The sequence below is a fragment of the Drosophila arizonae genome, chromosome 5, assembly GCF_054131065.1.
Source record: "Drosophila arizonae isolate 15081-1271.41 chromosome 5, UAZ_ARI_1.0, whole genome shotgun sequence".
Classification (NCBI taxonomy): Eukaryota; Metazoa; Arthropoda; class Insecta; order Diptera; family Drosophilidae; genus Drosophila; species Drosophila arizonae.
The window spans coordinates 7340805-7351728 of record NC_142925.1 but is presented as its reverse complement, the minus strand read 5'-3'; the positions used below and the strand labels follow the sequence as shown (position 1 = coordinate 7351728).

General features: G+C 36.5%; 1 protein-coding gene across 8 annotated transcripts in view; it reads left to right on the top strand.

Annotated features, from left to right (window-relative positions):
• The first annotated feature begins 237 nt into the window (after nt 1-237).
• Nucleotides 238-10924, top strand: part of stan (Protocadherin-like wing polarity protein stan) — a 78262-nt gene continuing 67575 nt past the window's right edge. For 7 of the 8 annotated variants that reach the window (XR_016270588.1, XR_016270587.1, XR_016270586.1 and 4 more), the window contains exon 1: nt 238-965. The gene's annotated coding sequence lies outside the window, so the exon portion shown is untranslated. Of the gene's footprint in view, nt 966-5391; nt 5436-10924 lie in introns of all 8 variants that reach the window. The other variant, XM_089471696.1, reaches the window with a different exon arrangement.

Genomic DNA, 10924 nt, shown 5'->3' with positions numbered 1-10924 from the left:
AAATAATACACTTTTAATATTAACTTTTAGCTGTAATTATACTCCTATTCTTAAAACCCTTTTCAACTCTCTTAAATGTTGCTGAAACACTCTTAGCAACATGTTTGATACGTTACACCAACCGTTGTATGCTCACTTATACTCACCAGCTCGGCTCAACTCACCACTTTGTTGGTGGTGGTTATGTTGCTGAATGTTTGGCCATTGTTCGTTACGTTACGTTAGTTTACGTTGTGACTTCGAGCCGTGAGTACGTGTGAGCGCTTTGACTGAGCGCCTTAATAACTAGCTGCGCTACGCGTGCGCGCGCCCTTAGCAAAAACAAAAGCAAAAGCAAATACAATAACACAAGCGGCACAAGCAGCAGCAGCAGCACCAGCCGCAGCACTTCTTGTACAGTGGCCATAAAAAAGGCAGCGACGCCGTCAAATTACCGGTTTTGTTGTCTACGCTGTGAATTTTAGCGCGGCGGCTGCGTCGCGTCGCAGTCGCAGTTTGCAAATAATTGCACGTTTTTGTCGACTTTTGTCTACTTGGCGTTGTTGTTGTTATTGTCGTCGTCGGCGTCGAGTGTTAAAAATCAAGTTGGAAAAGTGCGTTGGCTTTTCGGCTTTTCACAGTCGCTATATGATATATTGTTGTATATGTATTATTGTACAAATAAATATGCAGACAGCGCGCCGCGCATAAATATTCTGGTAAATCAAGTGCAAAGTGTGGAAAAAAAATAATAAAATAAAATCGCATTTAAATAAATTTGTTAAGCAAATAGCCATACTATCAATATATTATATATGTGTGTTTGTGTGTGTGCCATAAATATATGATAAATATATAAATATTATTAAATATAATAACAGTGCACAGCGGCTGCATTGTTATTGTTATTGTTGTTGGCCTCTAAAAGCGGATTATTTGCAGAAAAAGCAAAAAGCAAAAAGCAAAACAAAAGCAAACAAAAGCCTGTAAGTTTTACCATTAACCTGTCTACACGTCTATGCATGTATGTGTGAGTGAGTGTGAGTGTGTGTGTGTGTGCTTGTGTGGACGCCATGTTGTTGCACCCAATTGGAATTGAAGCCTGCAGCTCGCATTCACATTGAACTAAATCCAATATGAATTTTACAATTTGGAGCTTTCTATATATATTTTTTTTTGTCTATTTATTTTTCTTCGTTTTTGCCTTTGACATTTAACTGAAATCATTGGAATGAAATTTTTGTAATTTTTATTGCACATGTTGCAGCTGAAAGTGAAATATTTCGAATTTTATTCAATTTTAGCAGCTATATAAAATATGACTTTTTTTTTCTTTTTGATGAAGTTTATTGGTGTTTAGTAAACTTTGCCAATTTTTGAAACATGTTTCATTGGTGGTTTTGTAAAACAGGTTTTTAGACGAAATAGGAGTGTCAAATAGGAGTAGCTGGAACTAAAATTAAACTTTAATAAATTTATTAATTTGATTGATCTGAAAGTAATAAAATTAATTACATTAGCTATTGATAATGAAATGCTGATTTTATGTAAAGCTTAATGCTATTAATGATTAAATATATATTATTTGTTTTATTAATCATTAATTATTAACACTTATTAATAGCTCTTTGAAAAAAATTACATTAAAAGCTGCAAACATTTTTTGTTTGGCTATTATTAGTTGCTTGGATTATTAATACAGGGATGTAAACTCTGTTTAAATAATACACAATTAACAATCATCAATAATTAACAATTATATTTATCAGTTAAAGAGTAATGTGTTATTCATATATTTTTTGTATAAGCTTAAAATCTGTCCATTGTTTTAAATTTTAAATGAAGGTATTTATATTAAGTATTAATTGAATTAAATTGAAAATATTATTGTATGAAAAAGAAAATATTACTAGATAGTCAAACATACTATTTTGATTGGTTTATCTCTGTTAGATAATTTATTTATTTATTTATTTTTTACGACTTTCATTCTTCAAATGCAGCTAAAGCATCCGAACATGACTGTAAAAGCATTTAAATAATAATAAAAAACTTAAAATAGTTAAGTTAGCAAACAGTTAAAAAATTTCAACTTTAGCCGCTTCAACAAAAAATTTTCAACGACATTTGTGGCTCAGCTGCTCGCAGGGCAATTTGTCAGCCAATTCCTAGAATGTCTCTTGCCTCGTTCCCAAATTGCTTTTCTGACACTTCCGCGCCTCGATTTGGGCCTCATTCAGCTAACTGTTGCTTCCATTATATATACATTGGAAAGGCTCTAATTGAATTCGGACCAAAATAGTTCTCGGCGCCCATAAAAGACAAAGAGCTGCGGCCAATTAGCAACTGCTCTAAGCCACTGAGAGAGAAAGAGTGTGGGACGAGAGGGAGAGAAGATTTTTCTTGTAAATAAGAAACTAAACCAGAATAAGTATTTCTCTCCAGCAACTCGCGCCCGATTCACGCTTTTGGCCAACGGCTCAAATGCTCCGTTCGCCAGGTTCAAAGCGAAGGTGAACACAAAACTTGAATACGAAATGAGACAACAAAGCAGGCAGCACAATAAAAGTCACATTAAAACGTGTGTACGAAACAACAACAGAGCCAAGAAAACACGTGAGAGAACCTAAAATACCAGCTTGAGATACAAATGTATCTCAATCTGTATCTGTGTCCGTGTCTGTCTCGGCAGCGGTTTAGCTGCATTTTGGCAAGCGCCGAGTGTTGAGCTCTGTCCGTATAAATATTTCAGCGCGAAGAACTAACAGCTACGAATCTGTCAGCTGCATTCATTATTCACAGAGCGCTTTCAGTCAGACAACAGGCAATTCATTTGCTCAAATGTATACCCCTCTCTCTCTCTCTCTCTCTCTCTCTGCTTCTCCATATATTTGGGGGCCACATGCAATCATAAAACATAATTGCGAGATACATTATCCAGTGTGCTGCTGCTGCTGCTGCTGCTTCTAGCTGGAATGTCGCGCCAATCAGAAGGCAAGTCCAGTTTAGCGTCTTCGTCTGGCTTCCCCGGCCCGCCCCTCCGTCTGTGGTTTTGTGGCAAGCAGCAGTTGCGGCAACTGCTGCAAGTAGCAGCAAATTGTTGTAAAACGGGTTTTTCTTTTCTTACGCTGTATTTTTGTTGCCTTTTTTGTATCTTTTGTTGCTTCCCTAATGCTGCTTGCTACTAGTTGCCGCTTCTCTTCTATCTCTGCTTCTCACTCTCTCTGTCTCTCTTTCTCTCTCTCTCACGTTGTCTCTCTATCTATCTTTGCGTAGCTGTTCCTCTTTTGACCACAACAATTGCCGCTGTGCGTGCCTTCAGCTACCAAAATGATTTTGTTGCAGCTGTCGCTTGGCCATCCTGTTGAGAGCGAGAAGGAGGCAGAGAGTGAGTGAATGGGAGGGAGAGAGAGACAGAGAACTTGTGCCTGACTTCTCAGTGTGATGTAGCAAATAAATAGCAGCAGCAACCTGTCGCCCAAGCCGGTTTTCACCTGGGGCAGACGAACCTGTAGTTGGCTTTTATTTTTTATTTTTTATGCAGCTCGTGTATCCTTTGGCCAAAAAAACTGACAGCAAATAGAACTTTACTTTTCTTTTGTACGCACTTACTTTGGTTCGAGTGGCTCATTGCAACTGCTACCAACGGCTGCTCTATGTCAATTGGCTAACTTTTATGCAACATTTGCTGCTGTCCAATAAGCAGTTGAAAGCATATGAAAAATGGCAAGAGATGAGTCTTCAAAAATAATTTGCTATCTTACTTTAGATTTATCTTCGACTTTCTGCTAGCTAAACTTTATTCGAGTAAAATAAACTACTGCGGTCTAAGTCCCGTTCAGCTTGGTCTAAATAAATGTCAACAGTTTACCTGAAGGGACAGAAACTTGAATTTGCTGAAAAATACATAATAATAACTGGGATATTTAATAAAAAAAAAAAATATATATTTTTTAAATATTATTTATTGTTATTAAAATATCTTATTATTTACCAAGTCAAGCAAGGAATGCTTCAACATTATAAAATGGAAGAAAAATAATAAAAATAATAAATTAAAAAAAAAAAAAAAAATAAAATAAAATAAATAAATAAATATATATATTTATATATATATATATATATATATATATATATATATATATATATATATATATATATATATATATATATATATATATATATATTTATTTATTTATTTTATTTTATTTTTTTTTTTTTTAATTTATTATTTTTATTATTTTCTTCCATTTTATAATGTTGAAGCATTCCTTGCTTGACTTGGTAAATAATAAGATATTTTAATAACAATAAATAATATTTAAAAAATATATATTTTTTTTTTTTATTAAATATCCCAGTTATTATTATGTATTTTTATATATATATATATATATATATATATATATATATATATATATATATATATATATATATATATATATATATATATATATATATAAATAAAGTAAATACATAAATATTAAAATTGGATAATTTTCTTTTATTTATGTTTAATATTTATATTGAATAATTTTTGTATTTCTTTATATAAATTTAATGATTTTTTTTTATATAATTATTTGCTTTTTGATTGATAATTTTTTTTTGATTATTGCCAACAACTCCGGCATTTGCTGCACTTTCTGCTTCAGTCTCAGATCTCCACTTCTTTTTGGATCACTAAATAAATTATTTTATGTAGCAAGAGATCTTTTTTGCTTCCCTCTCGCTACTTCTATCTCTCTCTATAGCTCTCTCTGCCTGTCAAAATATGTTTTAATCTGCATAGTAAATGTGACTTGTAAGCTGCTGCTAGCTTTAATTGATCATCAAATTATAATTTATGAGGCTTTTCGTTTATCGCACTCGTCGTTCGCTGACGCTTTAATCTGCATTGTAAATTCTGCCAGTTGCTTGTGAATTCTTAACTGACAGCTGGCCGCTTTGCCATATCACATAAGCCAAGGCGGAAAATTGCAATTCATTTCCAAGTCTGCTAACTAACCTCAGTCAAGAAAACGCACGCCGGCCGGTTTTAAGTTGGTTTCTAGATGCTCATATATTAATAACTTGTTTGCCGAGCAGCACACACACACACACACGCACACCTGGGGAGTTCTCAACAGCTCATTAATTAACATTAAAATGCGACAAAGTTTTTTTTTGTTGTTGTCATATTTTGCTTTTTACTTTGTCTCTTGATTAGTTTCGTTGCGTGCCAAACACGCGCTGCAAATTTATGCAAAGAAACGAGCTCGTAACATCATCTCAGCCCTTTGTTAGTCCGAACTTATTAAATTATAGATACGCATGCTTAAGCTAACATTTGCTCAAGCCTCCATATTCCATATTCCATTCAATTCGCAGTGTTCAGTGTTCGCTCTCTCTTTCCCTCTTCTATTTACACAGCTGCACAAATTTTTGGCAATTCACAAGCGGCCGCTATGCAAATGGTAAGTCTTCGGCTTGATATTTGCTTTTAGCCCATTTTTGTGTGTGGGCGTGGCTGTGGGCCCGCATTGATGACGTTCACTGTGTGTAAACTGAATTGACCCAAGCAAACACTTGAAACGAGGTTTTCCATACAAGTATCTTTGAGATACACGTTCACTCGCCTCGCGTAGGCCGTAAAACATTCGAGAACCGGTTTCTATTTTGGGCCACAAATCGAAAATTGTTATGTTATGTTATGTTAGAATGAAAGCTTAATTGATGCATATCTATAGGATGTTTGTTATTTATGGCTCCCTCTCTCTCTCACTCTCTCTCTTTCGCTCGCTTCATCTCATTACGAGCTGAGCAACAAGTTTAGCTACATTCGATTCGGACAGCAGCTCGATTTACAGCTGGATCGGTTATGTCATGCAGCGACTTGTCCATGATTGATGAATCGATTTGAAATACCAATTTGAATAAGGAAATTTGAGCATCGCTCGGCTTTGTTTACTTTTCTTGTATTTGTTCTGTTTGCTGTGGCAGCAACAAATTCTTATATTTGTACTCGATGTGCGTGCCTGCTGCTGCTGCTGTTGCTGTTGCTGCTGTAGCTGGCGCGCAACAGGTGAAAAGGTTCATGAACTGCCCGGGAAAATATATATATTTGCCTTTGTTTTATTTTATTTTCCGCTTTGTATGAATCACAAAGGCCAACGTTGGAAAAATAGTGGCAAGAGCTAGCAAATTTACGTAAGCTTTAGCTGATTTACTAGTTGAAATGTCTCTGAGGGAAAGAGAGCGGAAATATATTTATAAAAATAAAAATTATATATTATTTAACCACATTTAACAAGATGATGGGAGAGAGAAGGCAGAAGTTAGATGGAAGAGAGAACACGACATATGAAAGCCACGAGGTAGAATAGATATAGATAGATTTAGATAAATAGTAGATAGAACATAATATTTAAAAGATAGCGTATAAAATATTTGTGGTAATGGTAAATGGAAGATATAAAATGGAAGGCAGAAGATTGAAAAAAAAAGAATATAGAAGAATAAAAGATAAAATGTATAATCTATAAGATGGAAGATGAGGATGTGAAATAGAGATACTCTCTTGAAAATGAAATATTTGTAGTTAACTGCCTTATAAACTAAAAGATATTTCTAAAATATATTCTTTGTTTAATTTGCTATTAATTAAAATTAAGTAAAATCATTAAAAATTTAAAGAATAAATTTAATTTAATTTCGTTCTTTTTTTTCTGGTAGTTAAATTATTTTTAAACATATAAATAATTCTAAGAAAACAAATCAAGTTTTGCTAGGCTTTTTGGTTGACTATTGTTGGAAGCTCTTGGTTGGCGATCCAAGCTATTGTGCTAATTGCGTCCATTAGCCATAAAAACATATATGAATATACATAGCGAAATAAATATAAAGATGGAAAAATCAAGATAAGGCAGCCAAATTGAATAAATGTTGAGCGTAATCAATTGGAGATTTTTTTTTTTTCTTTTTTCTATTTCTTATTTTGTTTTGGCTACACGCACATAAAACCGAGCGTCTTGATTAGTATGCGAGACTCATGGCAGAAATGCGCTATTAAAGCTGTATCTTGATGTGTATCTGCAGATATAGCTGTGGCCGTTGTAGATGTATCTCATGGATACGTTTCAGAGGATTTTTGGATATATTTAGCCATTGCAACGAACCGATGCGAGCTGCATTGACCAAAGCTGGTCGAGCGCGCAAATTGGTTAATTGGCAAGCACTTTGGCAGGCGAACAGCACTTTGCTAATTTAACACCTGTATCTGTATCTGTATCTGTATCTCGTTGTATCCGTCTGTCACTGTAAATGTCCTTAAGTGGGTCACACCAAATTTTTTTTTTTTTTTTTTTAGAATTTTTTCGAATTTTAGAAATTTATTGAGCTGTCATTGCGGCGCAGGATGTGTGTGTGTGTGTGTGTGTGTGTGTGTGTGGCAGCAGCAGGAAGTGCCTGGGGCGTGTCCATGAAACTGTGTCAGCAGTCGAGAGTTCACAGTTTTGTTTTAGCATACGATTAGATAGACGATATACATATATATACGGCTGCATAACTAAATATATGTACGTATGTGGCCAGCGCTGCATGCTCATTAGTGTTAATTCAATTAAGATGGACTGCTCGTGGCACTTTGGCTAATGAGCCAGACGCGGACTGGCCCAGTGACTCGATGGCTGCCATTCAACTCGTTTCAACACAATTTGTTACAATTGCATTAATTAGGCGCAGCTCACTGGCCGACTCGCCTGCCTGCCTGCCTGCCTGCCTGAGACAGCTGTCAGGCGGGCGTGGCGGCTTGTGGGAGGTTGTGGTATTGGGAATTGAAGTTTCGCATTTATCGCAATTCGAAATCAATTTCACATTTTTTTTTTCATTTATGGAATGTCAGTTTTAGTGTGCAATATGATTATTTAAATATGATAGCGATTGTGTGTCACATTAAATACCCTGTAAATTTGGAGGTAACTGGAAATGGTAGTTTAAATTCTATGTACTATGAGGAGAGAATTGAAATAAATTGTTAAATGTTGTCCCTCTCTTTTGCTTTCTTCTGCTGTCTATATATTTGTGCGTCTTTCTGTTTCACTCTTGTTTCATTCTATCAATTTCTGTTTTCTCCCCACTCCGTGTCCTTCTCTAACTATTTTTCTGTATTTTTCTCTTTATATATATATATATATCTTGCTACTTTTCTGCTTTTCTTTCGGTATCTCATTGTATTTCCTTCTTTTTCCTTTTATCTATTGCTCGATCTTTCTGATTCTCTCGCTTTCTCAGTGACTTCTCTTTATCTATTTTTTTTGTCCTTCAATATTTTCTATCATCCTTGCACTCCTTTCTCTCTCTCTCTCTCTCTCTTATTAATTATTTTCTCTTGCTAGCTCTGTTTCTTCCTCTGTCTCTCTTTGTTGCTCAAGCATACACATTTTCTTTCTCTCTCGATCTCTTCCTCTCATTGTTTTCCCAGCCTCTGTCTTACCCTCTCTCTCTCTTTTTATTTCTCTTCTCTCCTTATTTTGATCTTTCTATCTGCTTCTTCTGTCTGGCTGTCTCTCTCTCCCTCTCTTATTGCAATTCTGAGCCAAGTCTATCTTTAATATTCCACCTTACTTCAACCACTCCAATTACGCCAACAATTCCAGCATCAGCACAGGGCATCTGCTCGCTTGGCTCACTCGTTGGCTCGAGTGCCTCACTCGTTTTATTTACAGCATCAAGCGACACTTGCGACTGATTGCATAATTAAACGCACAACGCACGCTCGCGCTCATTTGATTAACGCAATGCAATACAATGGCAAATGCTTGTGCATGCAGAGACGGCCGAAGAGAGCGCTAGAGAGAGAGAGAGAGAGAGAGAGAGAGAGAAAGTGGATCAGTGGGAAAGTTAGACAGAGAGAGCGGATGAGAGAGAGACAGAGAGAGAGAGAGAGAGAGACAGAGAGAGTGCACTGCAATGCTTAATTAGAGTATAAATTTAATAATTAAAGTGCACAGCTTGCTGTCATTTATTGGCTTAATGAAGTTGACCGATGCAAATGCAATTTGCCTGTCTGTCTGTCTGTCTCTCGGTCTCTCTGTCTGTCTGCCTACTTGACTGTCTGTATGCCATTAAGTTTTTTGTTTGTTTGTTCATACACTCATAATGTCTCAATTGCAAGTTGAGGGCGTTGCCACGCCCACATCAAGTCAATCAGAGCTATGTGGCTGAAGTTGCTGTGAGCAGTGCGAGCGCTGTTTCACTTGTCACTTGTCTAGCAGCTATGACAGATCATCAGAGCAGCTCGATGCTGCTCGGTTTGCTTATCAAAACGTCAAAGTCAACGTCAGTTATCAACCCTTCAAACTTTCCACCCCCCCCTTTGACAAGTTGCGCCTGTCTTTTCGCCTCCTGCCCCCGCCCGACTGTTCTGGCTTCCTCATTTATCACTATTCCCATGTCAGTCACGCTTACGCTTTGCTACTTATATGAATTGCATGCAATTTATCAGCATTTGCATTATCTACAACTATGTACATACATACGTATCGCATGACCCAAATTTTTTAGACCCCCAACAACAACAAAAAATTGCGAGTATACAACAATTAAACAAAAGCGCAAAGTGGTGCGAAATGAAACAGAAATTAGTCGGACGCAAGGGGAATTTGTGTGATATAGGGTTAGATGTTGAGTGAAGGGGAGGGGAGAGGAGTGTAGGGGAGAGTAGAGTAGAGTTAAGGGTCATATGGAGCAGAAAGAAGAGGAGAGAGGGAGAAGAGTAGAGTAGAATAGAGTAGTTGAGTAGAGTAGAGTTGGGGAGAGTAGAGGAGAGTAAAGTAGTGTAGAAAAGTGTAGAGAAGATTAGAGTAGAGGAGATTAGGGGAGAGTAGAGGAGAGTAGAGGAGACTAGAGTAGAGTAGAGTAGAGTAGAGTAGTGTAGAAAAGTGTAGAGAAGATTAGAGTAGAGGAGATTAGGGGAGAGTAGAGGAGAGTAGAGTAGAGTAGAGTAGAGTAGAGTAGAGTAGAGAAGAGTAGAGAAGAGTAGAGTAGAGTAAGGTAGAAAAGTGTAGAGAAAATTATAGTAGAGTAGAGTAGAAAAGGGTAGAGAGATTAGCCCCAATGAACATACGAGCATATGTAGAGAAAATTGTGGTATGGTATATTAGAGTTGAGCATAAAAGAGTTGAGATATAGAAGATTCAAGAAGGGTAGAGATAAGCTATTAAGAAATTTAAAGTAGAGAAGGAGGATGGAAGATAGATTAAAAAACAATAGAGATCAGTTGCTCTAAATAAATGGAAAGTAAAGTTGAGTAGAAAAAGAGAAAGTCGCTTATAGCAAGGATAACATATTATTTTTTTTTGTAACTAATCTAAGTTTTTTTCTTACTATAATAATTGAATTTTAAAAACCTTTTTCAATAGCAATACACCACTGTGCAGTAAGTAAATGCTGCAGGCATATTGCGCACAAATGTAGGCTATGATTTTTGACCGAACTTGTTCAGCTTTTGTGCTGAGTTGCGCGTGTTCATATGCTCGTGTCGCTATTCCTAGGCCTGCCACAGAGATAGAAAGACAGAGAGACACACACATACACTCACACAAACATCAGCGCACACCATTATCATAATGATTTGGCGCTAGCTTTTGGCAGCTCACATTTTCGTCTGTCACTCGCAATGTTATCAAATGAAATGCACATCAAAGCTGGCAAAGGTGTGACTCAGGCACACACACACACACACATCAGCACACACACTCACACAGACAGAGAGAGTTAAAGCACACGCCGTTTACATAGATTTGCCATTAATAGGGAGCAGAGGCAGCGCAAGGGCTTCAGTTGCCATCAACATGAATATCTCAGCCATAAAGGACTCGTTTACATTCTTTTTTTGCTCTTGCTGCTTATTGCCCAACTATTTGTATGCTGCAGATAACGTGTTAAAGTGCGCGGGGCGGGGGGG